The sequence below is a fragment of the Hemicordylus capensis genome, chromosome 2 (assembly GCF_027244095.1).
Source record: "Hemicordylus capensis ecotype Gifberg chromosome 2, rHemCap1.1.pri, whole genome shotgun sequence".
Classification (NCBI taxonomy): Eukaryota; Metazoa; Chordata; class Lepidosauria; order Squamata; family Cordylidae; genus Hemicordylus; species Hemicordylus capensis.
Genome location: NC_069658.1, coordinates 416,767,742 through 416,786,140, shown reverse-complemented (window position 1 = coordinate 416,786,140; position 18,399 = coordinate 416,767,742). Strand labels below are relative to the sequence as shown.

At 45.0% G+C, this 18,399-nt stretch overlaps 1 long non-coding RNA gene across 1 annotated transcript; it reads left to right on the top strand.

The window, feature by feature from the left end:
• Positions 1-2: 2 nt before the first annotated feature.
• Positions 3-12,793, top strand: LOC128345272 (uncharacterized). Its single transcript, XR_008316354.1, has 4 exons — positions 3-268; positions 3,984-4,104; positions 11,839-11,863; positions 12,420-12,793. It is a non-coding gene; the product is annotated as an uncharacterized LOC128345272 (long non-coding RNA).
• Positions 12,794-18,399: the final 5,606 nt, after the last annotated feature.

Below are 18,399 nucleotides of genomic sequence, written 5' to 3'. Positions count from 1 at the left end.
ACCCCCCGCCAGTGGTCACAGCCTTTACTTTCCGCCTAGAGTGGACGGCCGGCTCCTCCTGCTGCTGCCCCCCTGCGGCTCCAACAACAATTGCAGCATTTCTGGATTCCAGCAAAAAACATAGGCGTGTTGCAACCGTGTTTGTTATCCCGGAATATCTATCCATATATCTGTGAATATAGCTATCCACGCAATCCGGTCCTTGATTTCTGGGAAGAAGTAACGCCTGTCCTACACATGCCGTGGGAGTGAGATGGTAGGATCTTGAGTAGGTAGAGTGGACTGTACCACTTCAGGATGCAGGTGGTGGAGAGTTCTGTTTTTAATGCCCGCCACCCATCGCTGTTTTGATTATTTTAAACATCTCCCTCTCATTAAAATGATCACATCATTGAGAAACGCTTTCTACTTACAAGGAAGTTCTTCCTTCCTTCCTTCCTTCACACAAGGGAAAATAAACAATGTGATTTCTAATCTCCACTGAAACGGTACACTCTATTTTACTTTCCACTTCACAGCTGTACTATTCTACTAAAGAAAACCACAAGGCTCTGTGGGTGCCAGGAGTTGAAATCGACTTGATAGCACACTTTACATTTACCTTTATAGACCAGGGTCAGGCCTCAGTCCCTCTGAGTTAACTATGTCTTATACTCATGTGGGCTTACAAAGGACTGCATTCTTATGCTGGTTCAACAGTCAATCCTTCTCTCCGGGGCCAGTACAGGTAGGTAGGGATCTCAGACAAGGAGTTCTCTGCCTGCTCACAATCTACAGTTCCCACGATTATTTTGGAAGCTGTAGCACTTAAACTGGTATAAAACCAATATATATGTGTGGAATGTAAATATGCCCTAAAGTATCTCAGTCTCCAGGTGGAGAGACTAGAGAGGCGGTTCTTGCTCTATCAGACAAAACACAATGGGGCATATGAAGGGTATGCAAAACCATGGTTTAGGACTGGTTTGGCACCAAACCAGTTTGGCGGGCGCCACAGGGAGAGGTGCAGGGAGCAAGAGCTTTAAGAAAGAGGAGAGCAGGTCCACGAATCCTCCTGCTGGGGTAGCGTGCATCCCAAGTACCCCGGCACGGCACTAGCAAGTACATGGCATCCACTCATGTGCAGGCACCATTTGTGTGGTTAGCAACACCATGCTGACCACGCAAATGGTGCATGTGCATGCACGGACACCATGTGTGTGCTAGCATCGCATAGTGGTACTTGGGACGAGCGCTGACCCAGCAGGAAGCTGTATGGGGCAGCAGAGAGCAGGTAAGGACCTGTTTTCCTCATTCTTAAAGCTCTCACTCCCCTCCCAATGGTGCTAAACCACATTCATGCACACCCTTATATGATATGCTAAGACTAAGCCAGCAGTCTGTAGGGCTTTACTCCAGGACCTGTTCTCAGGGCTTACTTCTACAGTAGGTGTAAAACAGGTGGTGGAGCTTAAATCTGGCTTGAAGCCACATCCTATGACATTAAATACCTGTCCTTCATCCCTGATGTGTTGGAAATGGGCTAGGAGTTACAATTCTTTGCTCACTTAAATGGGAAGAAGCTTGACTGAATATAGTGGGATGTTTCTGTGTAAATATACACAGGATCAACTTATAGGTGGTGTGGGAAACAGGGGCGTAGCTATAATTGAACAAAAGGGTTCAAAGAACACGGGCCCCCAGCTCTTGGGGGCCCTCCAGCATCATCCCACCCTATTTTCTTCATTATCTACCTCAATCTGGGGGCCCAATAAATAAATAAATAATCCCATGTGTGGCAGCTCTCGCAAGAGAAGCTGCCTGGGGATAATGACAGGGACGGGAGACAATGGCGGCAGCAGAGCGCCGGCCTGACCTGGCCACTGGTCGGCCAGTGGAGACAGCAGTGGGCCAGCCTGGCCCTGGCCTGGCTGCCGGTCAGCTGGAAGAGGAGGCAGCGGGCAGGCCGGGCCCGCCCGGACACCCGCCGGGAAGAGGAAGTGGTGGCAGTGGTCCAGCCTGGCCCTGGCCCGGCTGCCAGTCAGCCAGAGGAGGCTGCAGCAGGCCAGCCTGGGCCACCCGCCAGGAGGAGGAGGAGGGAGGAGGTGGCAGGCCGGCTCCGGCCTGCAAGCCAGAAAGCGCAAGGAGGGGGGGAGAAGGAGGGGGAGCGGCCAGCCAGAAAGCTGGGCATGCTGGCTGGGGGGGGGGGGCCGCGGCCGGAGGCACAGATGCGCCTGACCCAGCTAGTATTATTAACTCATATGTTCCAAGGTTGAACCTAGACATAAAAATAGGCTTGGGGGCTGAGCCATGGGAAGTCTTTAAACCCTGGATATGCGGCAAAGTGTTTATGTAAATTATTTGCTACATATCTAGCTCCCATGTCTATCCATATTGGCTACTTCTTCATCATTGTGGTTTTAGTTATGAATTGACACTGTATCCTGTGCCACTCAGATTACTTTCTTTATTTTTAAGAACAGGATTATGCCCATAGATAGGTTTGGTCTAAGCCTTTTCTTGTCCCCGCCCCCCGCTAACAAAAAATTCAATAATAGCTACAATAAATACTATTATATTACCAAGTGCACAACCTCAAATGCTTGACCTAAGCCTTTAAAGGATTATAGGTCAAAGCCACCACATGAATTGTTCCCAGAAGGCCTAGTAAGAAGATAGTGCATGAGCAGTAACTGAAGTAATGTATTCCCACCAGCTCACTACTGTCAAAAGCTAGTGAAAGTAAACTGGGCTAAGTAAACTGGAATGGGTAATATAGAAATAATACAGGTCATCATTCTAGAAGCCAGTTTGCCTTTGGGTTGATATTTATTTCATAATTTGCCAACATCTTAGATATTATGTGACCAATCAGTATATGTGATGCTAGCTAAAGTGCACCACTAGTATGGGTATTCTAAAATGTTAGGGCAGAATTAACTCATCTGGATGAGTGACTCATCTTCTGCTGGCAGAGGAAGGGAGGACAACATAGCTTCAAATATCCTGGTTAAAACAGGGGTCCTCAAACTTGGGTCTCTAGAGGTTGTTGGACTACAAATTCCATCATCCCCAGCCACAATGGCCTCAGTGTCATTGTGGTTGGGGCTGATGGGAGTTCAGTTGTAGTCCAGCAACATTTGGGTGTCCATGTTTGAGAATCCTGGGTTAATGGGTTGATAACCCCTGCTAACTTGGCAAAGAGGCACCTTTTAACGTGGTGATTCTCTTTATTTAGCAGGGGGAGAGTAACTGCCCCTATCCACCCCCAGCACAGTACCCCCAGTGACTTGCTGGTGTCTTTCTTGTGTTTCTTTTTAAATTGTGAGCCCTTTGGGGACAGGGATCCATCTTATTTATTTATTATTTCTCTGTGTAAACTGCCCTGAGCCATTTTTGGAAGGGCGATATAGAAACTGAATGAATGAATGAGTAAGTAGATCTTGAACAATAGATAACATGCAGTGGCTTATGCTAGGGGGGCCCACGAAAATATTACAAATATTTCTGTAAATCTGTTTAAATCTGTTTACATACACTGTACAAAGTAATTATCAAATGTATACAACATTTTGAAACCTGGTGGCTAATAGTAGTAGGTTAAGGGTTGTATGAGTAAAAGCCTCAATAGATACCCCCGTGACTCATGCAGAAAGTAAATACGCCAGTGTACTTCGAAGGGAGATTAACAAAATGTGGACTGTCTTTGATTAACATTTAAAGAGAAAACTCCAGTCCTGCCAACTATCACTGTGCAGAAATGATGTGCTTACTGATGTTCAAATCCAGAGGCAACCAAGAAGCAGTTGATTTTGTTCTGAATATGAATAATAGGCAATTATGACTCATACAGTTCAGTCATAATTGTTTCACAAACAGGTAAAGTCTTTTTGAATCTTGACTATTCAAAGGGGTGGAAAGATAAGAATGAATTATCTGAACTCAGTTGTTGTGTCAAAAATGAAACAAAGAACACGCGTGCCTGTTATTTCTGCTGTTCATAGGTAACATTCTGGGCTGACATCCTTGCCACATGTGAAACATGATGTCTGGACACACTATCACTATTTCCTCTAGTCACTGAATCAAGAACATTTCTTTGGTGCCCCCTTGGAATGCCAACAGGTAGGTGCCTGAAAAATATTGACTAGATATTACATGTGAAATAATGATTATTATTGATTAGATATTACATGTGAAATAATTATTATTATGAGGAAAGGCAAAAGATAGTAAACCTCTATTTTATTAATGAAAGCAAGAACCATAACAGAGCACATATGATGCAATTATTTCAGAATATTGAGCCACTATTATTTTAATTGGGAAAAATAACTAAATTTGAATTATTATGAAAATTAAAATGTGATCTATACCCTTCTACCCACTGGTTTTAAAAATCCTGTTTTAAATTGCATCTAATTACAGCCCAGTGACACTGATATGGGAGAAAATCCAGTCAAACCCAGTAGGATTTACTTGTGATTACATCTGCATAGGGTTGTGTCGCACACTGATTAAGCTGATTACTGATTTTACACAAACCAACATTGAAAATTCACATTAGATTGACATGTCTTTTCTGTCAACATTGTCCCATGTTTTGATGGGAGCTAGCAGCATCAATTAGCCTGAGACGACTTACAAGAACTTGCGCCATGATGAGGATCAAAGTAATGCATGGTACTGGATGTATTTGCTCAAGGGCAAATGGCTATAGTCTTAAGCAAGTATGTAACTGATGGTATACTGCAATAAATGATTGCAGCAGTAGCAACAGAGTATGATGGTCAGTAATAGTTCTTCCTTTTGTTGTTTCCCCCATATCATTTCTGAGACTCTTGGTCTCCTCTACTCTTAAACATTTGTAATGGATCCTTTTTTCCTAATTTCCCCTGATCCGTTCAGATTATAAGCTTACAGAAAAGGCACATGGGAAGCATTTAAAGTAGATTTTTTTCTGAAGGGGGAAAGAACAAAGAACATGTCAGGTTGCATTTTGATTTGCATTCCAAATCTACTGTGCACTATTCTGGTAGGTCCAGGTTTTGCTTGCCTGCCATGTGCTGCATTTGTTACTTTGGTCTGAATACTTTTGACAGACCATCATGTTAATTGTTCTAAGGATCACTGTGTTTGGGCTGTGATTTGCACACTGGGTCTACTTAGGGACATTGTTCAAAAACAGAATATTATTTTCCATCCTAAGTTATGATTAGACTAGCCATGTAATGCCACACACAGGTTTGTCTGAGCATTTTAATAATGTTGGTGGTTGTTGCTTGTGTTTTTAGTGGGGTGGGGGGAAGGGTAGGCACACCCAAAGTAGAAAACCCTTGGAATTCCATTGTTCTGCTGTACACTGGACTCCTTTCTTTCTTTTTGTTCTGCTTTCAGCTTCACAGCTATGGGTCATGCAGAGGGTTTCAGCTTTGCACATATGCATGCTCATATTGACTGTGATATTGTAAGATTCTGACAAGTTTTAGCTAGGGCTTTTAATGGCTGATCAGCCAGCATGGCTATATATTGTTACTCTTAAGTGGACAGCACATGAAAACCTAGCATATCAAAGGTCTGAGGGCAGATGAGTACCTTGATCCAAGGATGGCTAGAGTAGCAGAAACAATTAAAAGGGGAGATCTGCAGTCTTCCAGGTTTCAGAAGGCATGGGCTGGCAGGAAAATGAATCACATGGTCTGTGTTCACAATCAAGCTATGGTTAGAACTCAAAAGTGCTAGGTTTAACATATGATCACAACAAGAGAGGTTGTGATTCCCAAGTCAACAGCTGCCTCCCCTTAGGCTTGTTCCTTCCAGTGGTGAATGTGATGTGCTTGCACTCCCACCCTTTTGCACACTACTGCCTGTAGTGGTTTGAACTCTTTTTACTACTGAGCAACTTTGGCTGGGTGACAACAACTGGAATGCCTCTGCTGCTGGTTAGGCTGGAGGTAAAGAGGCTCACATTGGACTTTTCATAGTCTTCCTAATCTGCTGTGGGGACTACTCTCTCTCTCCCCTTTAAAATCCCAACCAGCATGGTTATTGTTCTGGAGTAAGTGGGCAGAACTGAGTGGTTGCCAAGCAGTTCCTCTGTGTACTCTGCTGCTTCCTGTTAACATTATTTGCAGCCAAACCCCAGTGACGGTTTTGTTGTCAAAGATGTTCCTGTGCACATTCAAATTTCCAGTGGATATCCTATCATTCAATTCAATATCTTTATTTCAGTCTTTGGCCAGCATATCCTATAGTGCATTTCCTATAACCTGCTAACTACATTTCAAAAAGTATTTGTAGACAGCTTCATGTGATTGCAGCTCACTACAGTTCTCTGCAGAGGCTCTGAATGGTAACATTGCAAACACAAATGTTATTTTAAAACACATAGTTCAGATAGATGGATTCCAAATGGGCACCAGCATACCAGGACTCCTACCACTATCATTTACACCAGAAGGAAGGGATCTCACAGATGGAGCTATGATGCTTTAAAAGAGGCTTAGACAAAGAGGTTATTCTCACGATTGGCCAAAGCAGGCTAAGGGAGCCTAGCCCGTTTTGGGGCGATCGTGTGCTGCAACAGGAGCCGCATGGCTCCCGGCAGCAAACCTCCCAAAGTACCCCTCCCCTTAGGTGAGGTTAATGGAGCGAGCACTCCGTTAACCTCATCTTTTTGATCATGTGTTGCCGTGGCATGCAGCGACACACGAGTTGACCCCGGACCAGGAGGTGCAAGCAGCCTCCCGGGCTCGGGGTCTCTCCAGGATGCCCTGTGCACTCGTGCAGGGCATCCTGGAGCTTCCGGGGCCATGCAGTCCCCAATCCCCGCAGCCCCCACTAGCTCCTTGACGGAGCTGGCAGTCGTGTGGGCAGCCGATCCAGCCGCCCAGGGCTGCCTTCTGATTGTCTGCGGGGAGTCCCGGAAGAAGCTGTTCTCACTGATCGTGAGAAGGGCTTCAAAATCATGGAGGACAGGTCTATCAATGGCTACTAGTCTGGTGGCTATAGGCCACTTGCAGCCTCAGAGGCAAGATGCCTCTAAATACCAGTTGCACAGGAGCAACAGCACGAGAAAGGGCATCACCTCTTGCCTGTGGCCTTCCCAGAAGCATCTGGTGGGCCACTGTGTGAAACTGGATGCTGGACTATATGGGCCTTGGGCCTGATCCAGGAGGATCAGATTCTATTTGATCTACAGCTATGATGGAATAGATCCTATTATACTTGGAGGTGTAGTTACAGAGTAGAAGAGAGTCACACTACACTGTAATATGGTATAGAAACTAGTAAGAACTAATCTGCCTACTTTTCTTTCACTCCCTACAACTGGATTAAAATTGGTTCAAATTGATTAGGCGGTTCACAAGTGAGCCTACTTGTGCCTCAAAAGTCAGTGCATCTGCCATCTTGAACTGGGATGGATGACATCATCACAAACTATGCATTTGAGGTGTCCTTATGTGTCCTTACAGCTCTACCAAATTTGGTCCAAATCAGTTCCCACTTGCACCTCAAGTGTTCATGTGTCCACCATCTTGAATTATGGTGGATGACATCACTACAAACTACGCCCTTGAGCCATCCATATGTGTCCCTGCACCTGTAACAAATTTGGTTCAGATCAGTTAGGCGGCTCACAAGTTAGCCCAATTGCACCTCAAACGTTCACATCTCCACCATCTTTAATTGGGCTGGATGATATAATCACAGGCCATGCCATTGAGGCGTCCCTGTGTGTCACTCACTACAACTGTACCAAATTTGGTTCAAATCAGCTAGACAGTCCACAAGTTAGCCCACTTGTGTCTCAAATATTTACACGTCCACCATCTTTAATCTTGATGGATGATATCATCACAACCTATGCCACTGAGGTGTCCCTATGTGTCCCTAGAGCTGTAGCAAATTTGGTTCAAATCAGTTAGGTGGTTCACAAGTTAGCCCACTTGCACTTCAAACGTTTATGCATCTGCCATCTTGAATCAGGGTGGATGCCATCATCACAAACTACACTGTTGAAGTGTCCCTATGTGTCTCTACAACTCTATCTGATTTGGTTCATATTGGTCCAGGCATTGTGAAGTTGTTAGGAGGGAACACACTCAGAATGCGGGGTGATCTCATAAGCCTACTAGAAAGTAGGCTAAAGAAGTGCAAAGATCCTACCACGAATCAGGAGGTAGCAAAATAGTACATTATTATACAGATATTATATCATCCCTAGAAACACTGCCAAATGTAACATCTGAACTTTTAATGTCTCCAAAACACAGAAGCCTGTGACACTGGTCAGTGAGAGCTTAAAATATAATTTCTTCCTCCTTGTGCAGATCAATGTCAGGTTGTGGTGGAGCCTGGGGGAAAGCCTGGTCCCGGGTCCCTGCCTGCCCCCAATGGCTGGGTGGCAGGGCAGGAATGATGCAGAGCCCTTTGCAGTGGTTTTGCTGCTTGCTGCCATCTTTTTGTTGTTGTTTTTAAGACAATGCAATGTGCCTGCTGTGTCACACTCACACAGAAGTGGAACAAGGACATTGCATTGTTTCTTTAAAATGATGGTGGCATCTACCAGAGAGTGGTCCTGATTGCTGTTATCATCCAGATCCCCACTCAGTCGGGCACTGGGCAGGGCCTCAGGGCTGGGCTGTGGACCTTCAGATGGTCCTGGGCCCCGAGCCAGTGCCTAATTTGGCAAACCTCTGGCACAGCCCTCTGTCTTTGTGGTTTTTATTATTACATTCCTAATGTTTCAACCAATGTCTGTCTTGAAGGTTTAAAGAAATAAGAGAGCAAGAAGCCAAAATTAGATTTTCCAAAATATTTCAGGGAACAATGAACAATGTGCTTCAGATGTGTTTAAAAATGTTCAACTCCCATGCATTATGTAGGGCTGGCCTCATTCTTGGGCTGTTGTCTGAGTGCACCACAGCTGATGTGTCCTAAATACAGACTTGTTTAATTATATCTATGAAACTGTACTCTTTGCACACATATAGTGAAGGCAAGGGTGGTGAGGATAAGCACTGGAATGTAGTCCATAAATGGAGCTGGATTATATTTGTTTGAGATTAATTATTTTGTTATACCCATGCACAGTTCCAGTATGTTTATAGTTCAATTGTATATCATTTATTTGGACTATGACATTTGATTTGCTTCACATGTACAAGAGTATATGCATTAGTCCACAACCCTACATGCTGTAGCTTGAGTTTTGTGCTGAGGATTTATCATATAATGAACAAATGTGTTCTTTACTGCAGCCTGTAGTAATGTGCTGAAGCAAATTTTAAAGCAAATTTTTCATTGGATATTCATTCTAAAAAGCTGAAGGGCACAGTTTCAGTGGGACTCTAGAAGTGTGTGCACTGTGTATACCACCTTTTGCGACCTGTTTTACCACATTTACCTGAATCTAAGAAGAGTTTTTTCCTAGTTCTTGCCTGTTAAATATGGAGGTTTGTCTTAGATCAGAGTCCTCTTTCTTTTGGGTAAATACAGGTATAGCCTGTATTTAATCTCTATATTTTAAGGCTTTGTCTTACGTTCAGTGTCGCCTCCTATTCGGGTAAATACGATATATGCCTTTTTAATGAAGGGGTTCTTAAGCATTTCCCTCCGCTTCTGCTCACATGAATTAGGGGAGCACTCGGACTCATCATTAGTGCACCAAATGGAGTAGGAGTGCCTGCTCATTCAGCAGAAAAACATGCATCTTGCTTTGCCTCAATTTAACTTTAATTTAACTTAAATTTAATTTAAATTAATTTAACTTTGCCTTTAGTTTAAACAGGGATGGGGTTTTCGCTGCTCTGAGTGTGTCGGGGAGAGAGAGTTGTGTTGTGCTCAGCGAGCTGGCAATCCACTCAGCCCTGGCCTCAATGGGAGGAGATTGGGTGCACTGGGGCTGGGCTGCAGCTTGCCTGGCTGTTCTTGGGAGAGCAGTCATGCTAGGCTCAGCCACCCAGCAGCGGTGGAGGGACAGTGCTGAATGATTTGAGGGGCCTCAGGGACTGTGGGTGCCTGAACTTGTGCCCTGAGGTCCGCTGGGAATGACGCCTCTGAGTCTGTGGAAATTCCTAAGATCAAAATGAGCCCTGGAATCTTCCCAGGAGAAGGGTTGACACACATCTAACCAAGAGCCATCTAATCTATGACCCTAATCTAAGAGCCATCTCCAAAACAATGCCAGCTTCCCCAGGGCAAAGACTAATCCAATCAGGTTCATGGTCAAGCCCAAGGAAAGGCTGCTGTCTATGCCTGTTCATATCAAAAGGCCTGCCTTTGCAGAACAGTCAATTCTTCACAAATACCTCATTGTCCAGCAAAGCCCAGTTTTTAGAGTATAAGTTAGAGATAAGTTAGAGTATAAGTTAGTATAAGTTAGAGAGGAGAGCTGGTCTTGTGGTAGCAAGCATGACTTGTCCCCATAGCTAAGCAGGGTCTGCCCTGGTTGCATATGAAAGGGAGACTAGAAGTGTGAGCTCTGTAAGATATTCCCCTCAGGGGATGGAGCCGCTCTGGGAAGAGCAGAAGGTTCCAAGTTCCCTCCCTGGCTTCTCCAAGATAGGGCTGAGAGAGATTCCTGCCTGCAGCCTTGGAGAAACCGCTGCCAGTCTGTGAAGACAGTACTGAGCTAGATAGACCAATGGTCTGACTCAGTATATGGCAGCTTCCTATGTTCCTAAATTTTAGACTATCACAATGCGCAATTTGAGCACAACCACTCCAGAACATTGCTTTCCAGAGGGTTTTGACTATGCCAGAAGCTCTATGTCCTTCATCTCCATACTGGATCTCTTTGTAAACGAAGGAAAGATATCTGTTCTGAAGCTCACACATTGTGGTTTTAGCCCAGCTCTCTTCTTCACACACAATCTTTCTCTCCAGTCTACTGTCTACTCATTTTCCCTGTGTTGCTCCCAACCCTCTGCGCACAAGAGCTGAACCCTTCTTCCTAAATTAGGATCTGTTCCTTGTTCCTCTGTTCTTTTTCTAAATGGAAGCAGAACTGAGAAACCTCTCTCCTTTTGTTTCCAGCTTCTTGCCCTCCACTTTCCCTAGTTCTATCCCCACTAAAACTCTTCATTTCTTCCAGACAACAAACTCTCCATTCCAACTTCAGACTATTATCCTCCAGTACAGGTCATCGCCTTTCAGTCGTTCAGAGTATTTTACTCCTGCCACTCTTTTGCTCTTTTCCCCTTCTCTGTCTCCAGATCCCCCTTCCTTTTCTGCTGACCAAATCATTTCCCCATAGCTCAGATAACTAATTTATCTTGCTCTAAGGTCTTTATGCCTCCTTGTTTACCCTTTAGGTTTTATTACCTTCCGTATTAGTCTTGGAGTTCTATCCCCAAGAACTCTATGATTTGAGTTGCTTTTCCTTTGTTGCATTGCTAGCATTAAAATTGAATGCCTTATTGATAATCTCCTTACTGTTTCATGGTTATTGCATTATAGCTGACTCCCAAGTTTCATAATTGTGTATACTTCCATTCTTATTAATAAATATATTGTTGTTCATTGGAAGTATGTCTCACCTCCCTTTATACCACTTTATTCCAACACATAGGTGGATTAAAAGATCCCATAGACATATGCCCTCCCCACACATGTCTTGTAACAGTACTCTGTCTCAGGAGGACTGCACATATGAAACTGGAACTTTAACTCCATTACTCCAAATTGGGATGCAAGAACAATGCACCCTGAACAGGAAGTAAGGTAGAGAAATAGCATGCTTCTAGGTATGAATACAGTAAATGTCTCTCATATATCCTCCCTCCCCACTTCAGTTTTGCCAGCTGTGCCTTAACTAAACGATGTCAGCTAACCATTCTTTCCTTCCTTCATCAGCTAAGAACAGTGTCTCCTACGCAGAGTAAGTATGCTGTATAGTGAATGCTAGACACTCCGCTCCAACTGTTGCTACTGCTGGCTAAACACTGATGAGCCCTTTTGCTTTTCAGGACTGTAGCTTGGACGCATGAAGCAGAGCAAACAATTACTGCGCACAGAGTGCATCTTTCAGGGGCGTAACAAGGCTGGAGTGGGCCCAGAGACAAAATTTTAAAATGGGCCCCTTGCTGATACACACACTTCACTATATATAGTCATGAGACTTGCCTCTGGGGGGCTCCTCGAGGCATGGGGGCCCCCAGGCAGCCGCCTCCCCTTGCCTAATAGTAGTTATGCTCCTGGCATCTTTACAGCTCCTGAGCGGTGTATTGTCTTAGTCAATCTGCATTATCTTCCCCAACAGAGGACGAGATTACTAGGATTAGAACAAGCAAACACTCTGCTGCATGGACCCTCTGGTAGCACCATTCTCAATCACTCACTCACAACCACAGGCCATGCAGTTAGCTGCTCCAGAGACCACCAGACCGTATGTTGCTGCCACTGATCAGTATTATGTTACTCTCTCACTCTCTTAGCTCTCTGCAGGAAGTCCTCTAACTGGTCTAAAGGACCAGATCTTCTGAATGTTCAGGGCTGTGGAGAGCGGAGACCATAAGGGTTGCTGACAGTATGACCAGCATAAGTGCCTACTGTGATTCCAGGTTTCATCTCTGGGGTTGCCATACTCCTTGTTCCAGACAGACCCATAAAGCTTTGCAAGGTCTATGGCTGAAAATTATGTAACAGGTACAGCCAGACCCAAATGACATTCACAACTCTTCTATATTTGATACAACTTGCAAAGACACAGGAATCCTGCTGGGATAGTTGGCTAGCAACTCTGTGCTCATGTTTTTCTTTCGGATGCCAGCCCATCTCTGATGCTATTCAATAAAAGTGTTAACTTTGACACCGCTGTTTTCACTTTGTTCTCAGGAATTAACAAATAGGGATCCCTTTTCCCCTTGACCCTTGTCATTTCTTGCCTCAGAATGGGAATCTGAAAGGGAAGAGGCAGAGACCTCTCTGCTACCAGGACTCGGGGTCTACAGTGTCTCTGCTCACTGACTCTGTGAGCTCCATGACCTCTGAAATAGGAAAGAAGCAAGTTTCTCATGACTCACAAGCAACCAGGTAGTTGCTGCCATGGTGAATGAGGCAGTGAATTGAGGAGGAGTGTGGGAAGAACAACTCCTGGACACCAGGCAAACCAGCATGGGTTATGTGTGGTTAAATGGGATGGCTGGAGCCATGTGATGAGTGAGCCAGATGTTTGGTGCTGGAGTTATCCCTCAAGTTCAGTGTTTCTCAACCTTTTAAGTTGCAAGTATCCCTTAACTTGTAAACACTGTGAGAAATGTCTCCATCTTATATCTACAGTAATGGGTATTTATATCTAGTAATGGATTTTATATTTACAGTAATGGGTGCTATGTGCTGGAAGAAGGGCTATGATATGTGTGCCACGTGTTATGTATATAGGACAGTGATATGACTTGTCCAATTTAGTGTGGGTAGGATTGCCAACTTTTAACCAGGGATCCATGACTCAAGTATGTATCTGGGGACAGAAGTTACATTGGCCAAAGCAAGGAGTGCTAGACTCAGTGCTGCCCTAAATGTGGCATGTGAGGGGCAAGATAGAGAAATGAGAAAAGTGGGTAAGAGAGACGGCAAAGGAGAGAAACTAAGTCTAGGCAGTAAACGGCAGCAAAGATCAAGCAGGCACTCTCCATCCTCCTCACTGGGTTTATTTTTCCTCTCGCCCTTGACCTGTACCCGCTGCTTGTGCCTCACATACTCTCAGGGGTACATGTACCACACATTGAGAAATTATGTTCTAGTTGTCTGAGAAAGTGCAGTTTCTTAGGTGTAGCTACTTATGGGGACCCTTCCCAGTCCTTTCCATGAGACCTGAGCTGCTCCATTGGGCTAGGGCTCTCTCTGCAACCTCTGCGCTCCTGGTTTATTTCATTTGATTTATATACCGCCCTTCCAAAAATGGCTCAGGGCGGTTTACATTATTTGGTTGGGTCACTGGTGGAGGGTTTGCAGTGGGGTGGTGAATGCTCCATGATCTGCCTCCTGTTGTGGGTGGCTAGTTAGAGGGCTGCTCTGTGGTATTTCAGACTGTGAACCCCTTGGAGACAGGTGAACATCTGGTTTATTCTTCTTATCTATACATAAACTGCTTTGAGTAAATAAGCCAGATGTTCACCAGTTAGTTTGGTAATGATTTTACCACTCCTTGTAGCTGGGCTTGAACCTGGCTTGAATCCTTTGTCTCTGTGCAGTGAGCTACCAGCATTTTCCCTTGTGAGTGCAGCTAGAGCTCATCTTGTGGCCTGTCCCACTTCATCCCCTGCAAAAAGTTGCTTTCCTGGAGATGAGTGTGCTGCCTGCTCCCCCGATGGACTTGAACTCTTGACCGGGGAAGGCCTGTATATTGTTGTACATACCTTCCCGCCTCCCAAGGGAGCGATCGCCTTTCCTTTTGTGTACAATGTTCAAAAAGTGACGATTAGCAATGTGTATCAGGTGGGGTACAAGGAGACTTGAACTTCCATGGCAGCCCTGCTATTGTTGCTTCCAGTCTCTTGTTGCCTGTAGCACAGTGGCTCATGTATTAGAAAGCCCTATGGCACCTTTGTTTCAGGCAGGGGTGGGGTGTTCCTCTATTGCTGTGCATGGATTTGCTCTCCTTCCATGCATGGCCTGTGTGGGGCATTGTGGGCATGCTGCCCCATGACTGGTACATGCTGCTGGTGTTGCTGTGTGGATAGCTGCTAACCACACCTCCCTTGGGTGGGTGCACCTCTGCTGAGCACACACACACCCAGCTCTTCTTTTATCTCCATCTGTCTTGTGTTGAGGTGATATAGGATTCTGAATATAGTGGGATGGCACAATCAGGGCACTGATGTATAGGATTGTCAAAAGGTTTCCTTGCCTACATTGCATAATTATCTCCAAGATCAATTTAAGCTGCAACATACAACCCTAACTACTCTCACAATGAATCTCCGAACTACAGTTGTGACTGTTTTTTGTGAGAGAACTGAGAGTTTTGTTGGGGAAGCTTTCACACAGGCCTAGGGATAGTAGAAACTAGAGAGGAAGACCCAGATCTGGGAAAAGTTCCCAGAAAGCAAAGGAGCAGGGCACCAGGAGGTATGAATGAGGCAGGTAGAAGCAAGTAGAAGAAAACAGTAGCTAATGAAAAGACTATTATAGGTATAGAACTAATTCAAAGTTCTATAACAAGGCAGATGACCTGTTGTATGTAATTGATAGGTATGGAACAGGGAGAAGGCAAATGCTCAGCAGAGTACAACACAGCCACTACGTTTTATGAACAAATACACTGGGGACTTTCACATGAACATGTGGGTGGGTGGGGAGAAGGCAGAGTTAAGCCTATCTTCCCCACAGATGATCCAGACTTGCCTGCACCACTGTGCACACAATTGCCATGGCGGTGACGAGCACAGCATTCTGGAGACTGGGGTAATCCCACAATGCACCATGCAACAAGCATAGTGCACTGGGGGATTCCCCTGGCAGGCCAGTGCTCTAGGCCAGGGCTGCTCAGCTTCGGCCCTCCTGCAGATGTTGGCCTACAACTCCCATAATCCCTGACTACTGGCCACTGTGGCTAGGAATTATGGGAGTTATAGTCCAAAAACAGCTTGGGTGTGTGTGTTAAGTTCAACCAATCAATCAATCAACCAATCAATCAATTTTACAGCCATAGGCCATACAGAGATCATACAAAGATTAAAACAAGATTAAAAGCAAAATATGCCAACAAAAATACAATACACAACAATCAGGACAAAACAATAGCTCCTAAGAATTAGATCTTAAACAAGATTTTAGTCAAATAGTGACATAAAATAATTTCACCACCACCTTAGTAACCTCATTATCTTGATCCTCAAGACAGAAATTCAAATAAAAGGAGTCAGCTCTTCCTGGGAATTGCTCTAACAGAGGGAATATGAGTTCTTTCCTAGTATCGGAATAAAGGGAGCAATATAACAGCACATGAGAAACTGTCTCAGGGAGGCCTGCACCACAAGGGCATAGGCCAAAATCTGACAATCCCTTATTAAATCTTTTTTCCAAAAGGGCTGAAGGCAGCACATTCATACGGGCCCTAGTGAAAGCTATTCTAAACTTTTAAAAGTGTAGGGAAACTAAATATTTAGTACCTCTATTCCCCGAAGGGGACATGATACCAAAAAATAGAGGAGAGCAGGTCCTATTTCCCCTGGGGGGCTAAGTTGAGCAGGCCTGCTCTAGGCATGTATCTGTATCAGCATGGGTTGTAAGCAGCCCACGCTGACACACGATCCTGGAGCCTGGGTTAATGGTACATTCGCTCTGTTAACCCAGGCTAAGAGCTGGGCTTCAATGGTGCTGCTGCAATGGCGGCACTACCAGGATCTGGGTGGATCCAAGCAGTTCTCATGGGTAGCCAAGCCCAGGCGTGGCTGCCTGTGAGAACAGCCTGTCTTATTCACATGTTATGCAAGTTTGCAGCACCCACATTACAGTCCTCATAGGAGTAAACAGCTCACAGGAACAGTTTTTAAAGTCAACAGCTGGCACATCATCACAACTGTGACAAACACAGACCTCCATCATCTTGAAGCAAGAGCATTACTCAACAAGGCCTAACAGACCCTCCCTTCACCAATTCTCTAATCTTATCTGACAGGAGATAGGTCCACTTTGCATCTCACCACCCACAGGGGAGGAAATTAGAATACTCTTTGAACTACCACACAGGTATAGGACCCACAGTTGCCTAAGCCCAGCTCACCCCCTCCCTCATGACTTTAAAGTTAGAGGACAAAGGCCTGGGCAGTGTTTTCATCTGCAAATGGGTGTTCCACTGGAGAAGCTGTAGAGATTAAAGCTCTCTCAACCAAGGACCTGCCTACTGATAAATGAAGGTAAAACTCAATGCTAGTCAATTAGTAAATGCTTTTTGTATTTAATTTTGAATTCCTGTATTGCTTTCTTTACAGTTTCCCCTCAATTCCTCATTCTGTGTGCAACCTTTGTTTCTTAATAAATGTCATATACTTAGAAGTGCTTTCAATCTGATTTAACAGGTTCTGGAGGGTTACTTGCAAAACTCTTCTCCATGTGCCTTGTAAGGTAATTCGCTACTGTTGAGTTGTTTTCAGAATAAAATCTTTAATTCCCAAGCCAGACAATTCTAGGTTGTTGAAGCTGTTTCTAAGCATGGTCCGTGGCTTTAGACCAACTGGTGGTATCTTGCCTTGAAGGAGCAGTATGCTCCTAGATTTGGGATCAGAGCAATCTCTCTACTGAGGGTAGATCCCAGGAAAGCATAGTCACCCCCGTTTTGTCAGAAAAGCCATGACATCAAAAGCGTGCATTTGTTTAAACAGTGAGGAAAGACAAATGTTTAAAATTATTTAGACTGCCATCCCATCTCAATAGTGGCTAATAGCAATTTATTAGTATGTATGGGTTCTTATACAGACAAGAAAGTAACTTGCTAATCACTGTGGATTACATAGCTTTTTTTATATAGCTTGCCTCCTTCAACTGGTCTATGTTTCAAAGATGTTGTAAGGCAATAAAGGGAAAGCATCTTACACCACGATATTGCTGTATTTTAGAACACGTGACCTGGCTACCACCAGATGGGGGCCGAATGTTACCGTTCAGGTCTGGCACGTTAGGATGGGTTGGGCCGGCGGTGCAGGAGGAGAGTTGCCAATTCTCCATGAATCAGCATCAATCCAGGTGACTATTGTGGGTGAAAAAATATCTAGGAATGGCTTCAGTTAAGTCGGAAACCCCATGAGAGAGTGAAGAGGTGGCCTTAATTCTTGCCCTGCCCACTACTTGCCTGACCTGCACATAGGGAAGAATAAGAAAGTAGAACGCTTGCACCACTTCTTACGGCAAGTGGACGTGGTGCAGTGTGACTATGTGCCAGAGTTCTGAATTATCTCCCTACGTGTAAAAAAAGCAACTTCCTGCAAAAAGGACACCAGTAATGCAGGCAAGCATTGGACTAGAACTTTCCCCTCTGACGTTTGCGAAAACTATTCGATGTAGTTGGCAGTATTCGAGGATGGCATTTCCCGCCTTCGGGAGCACGTGTAGATACTGCTCTATGGTCTCTCTGTGGCGTGACTGACTGAGTACCCTTCCGCCCGCCCAGTTCATGAGCGCGCGCAAACTCCGCTGGCTGCAACAGCAACACGGCTTGCGTGCAGTATTCTAGAAAACACAACCACCTGATGGTTCGGAATGGAAGCGTCTCTGTGCTCCCTCAGACATTCTATGAGACCTATTGGCTAAGATTAGAAGAAGACTTCACCGCGTCCCTTCCCATGATGCACAGCGGCGGCGCAAGCGTGGGGGGAGGACAGGAGCAGCGCCGCTTTCCCGCGAATTCAGTTCAAAGAAAGGAGGGGGAGGGGGGAAGGAAAGCTCCCAGCAGTGAAGCGCGCGGTCCAACCAAAC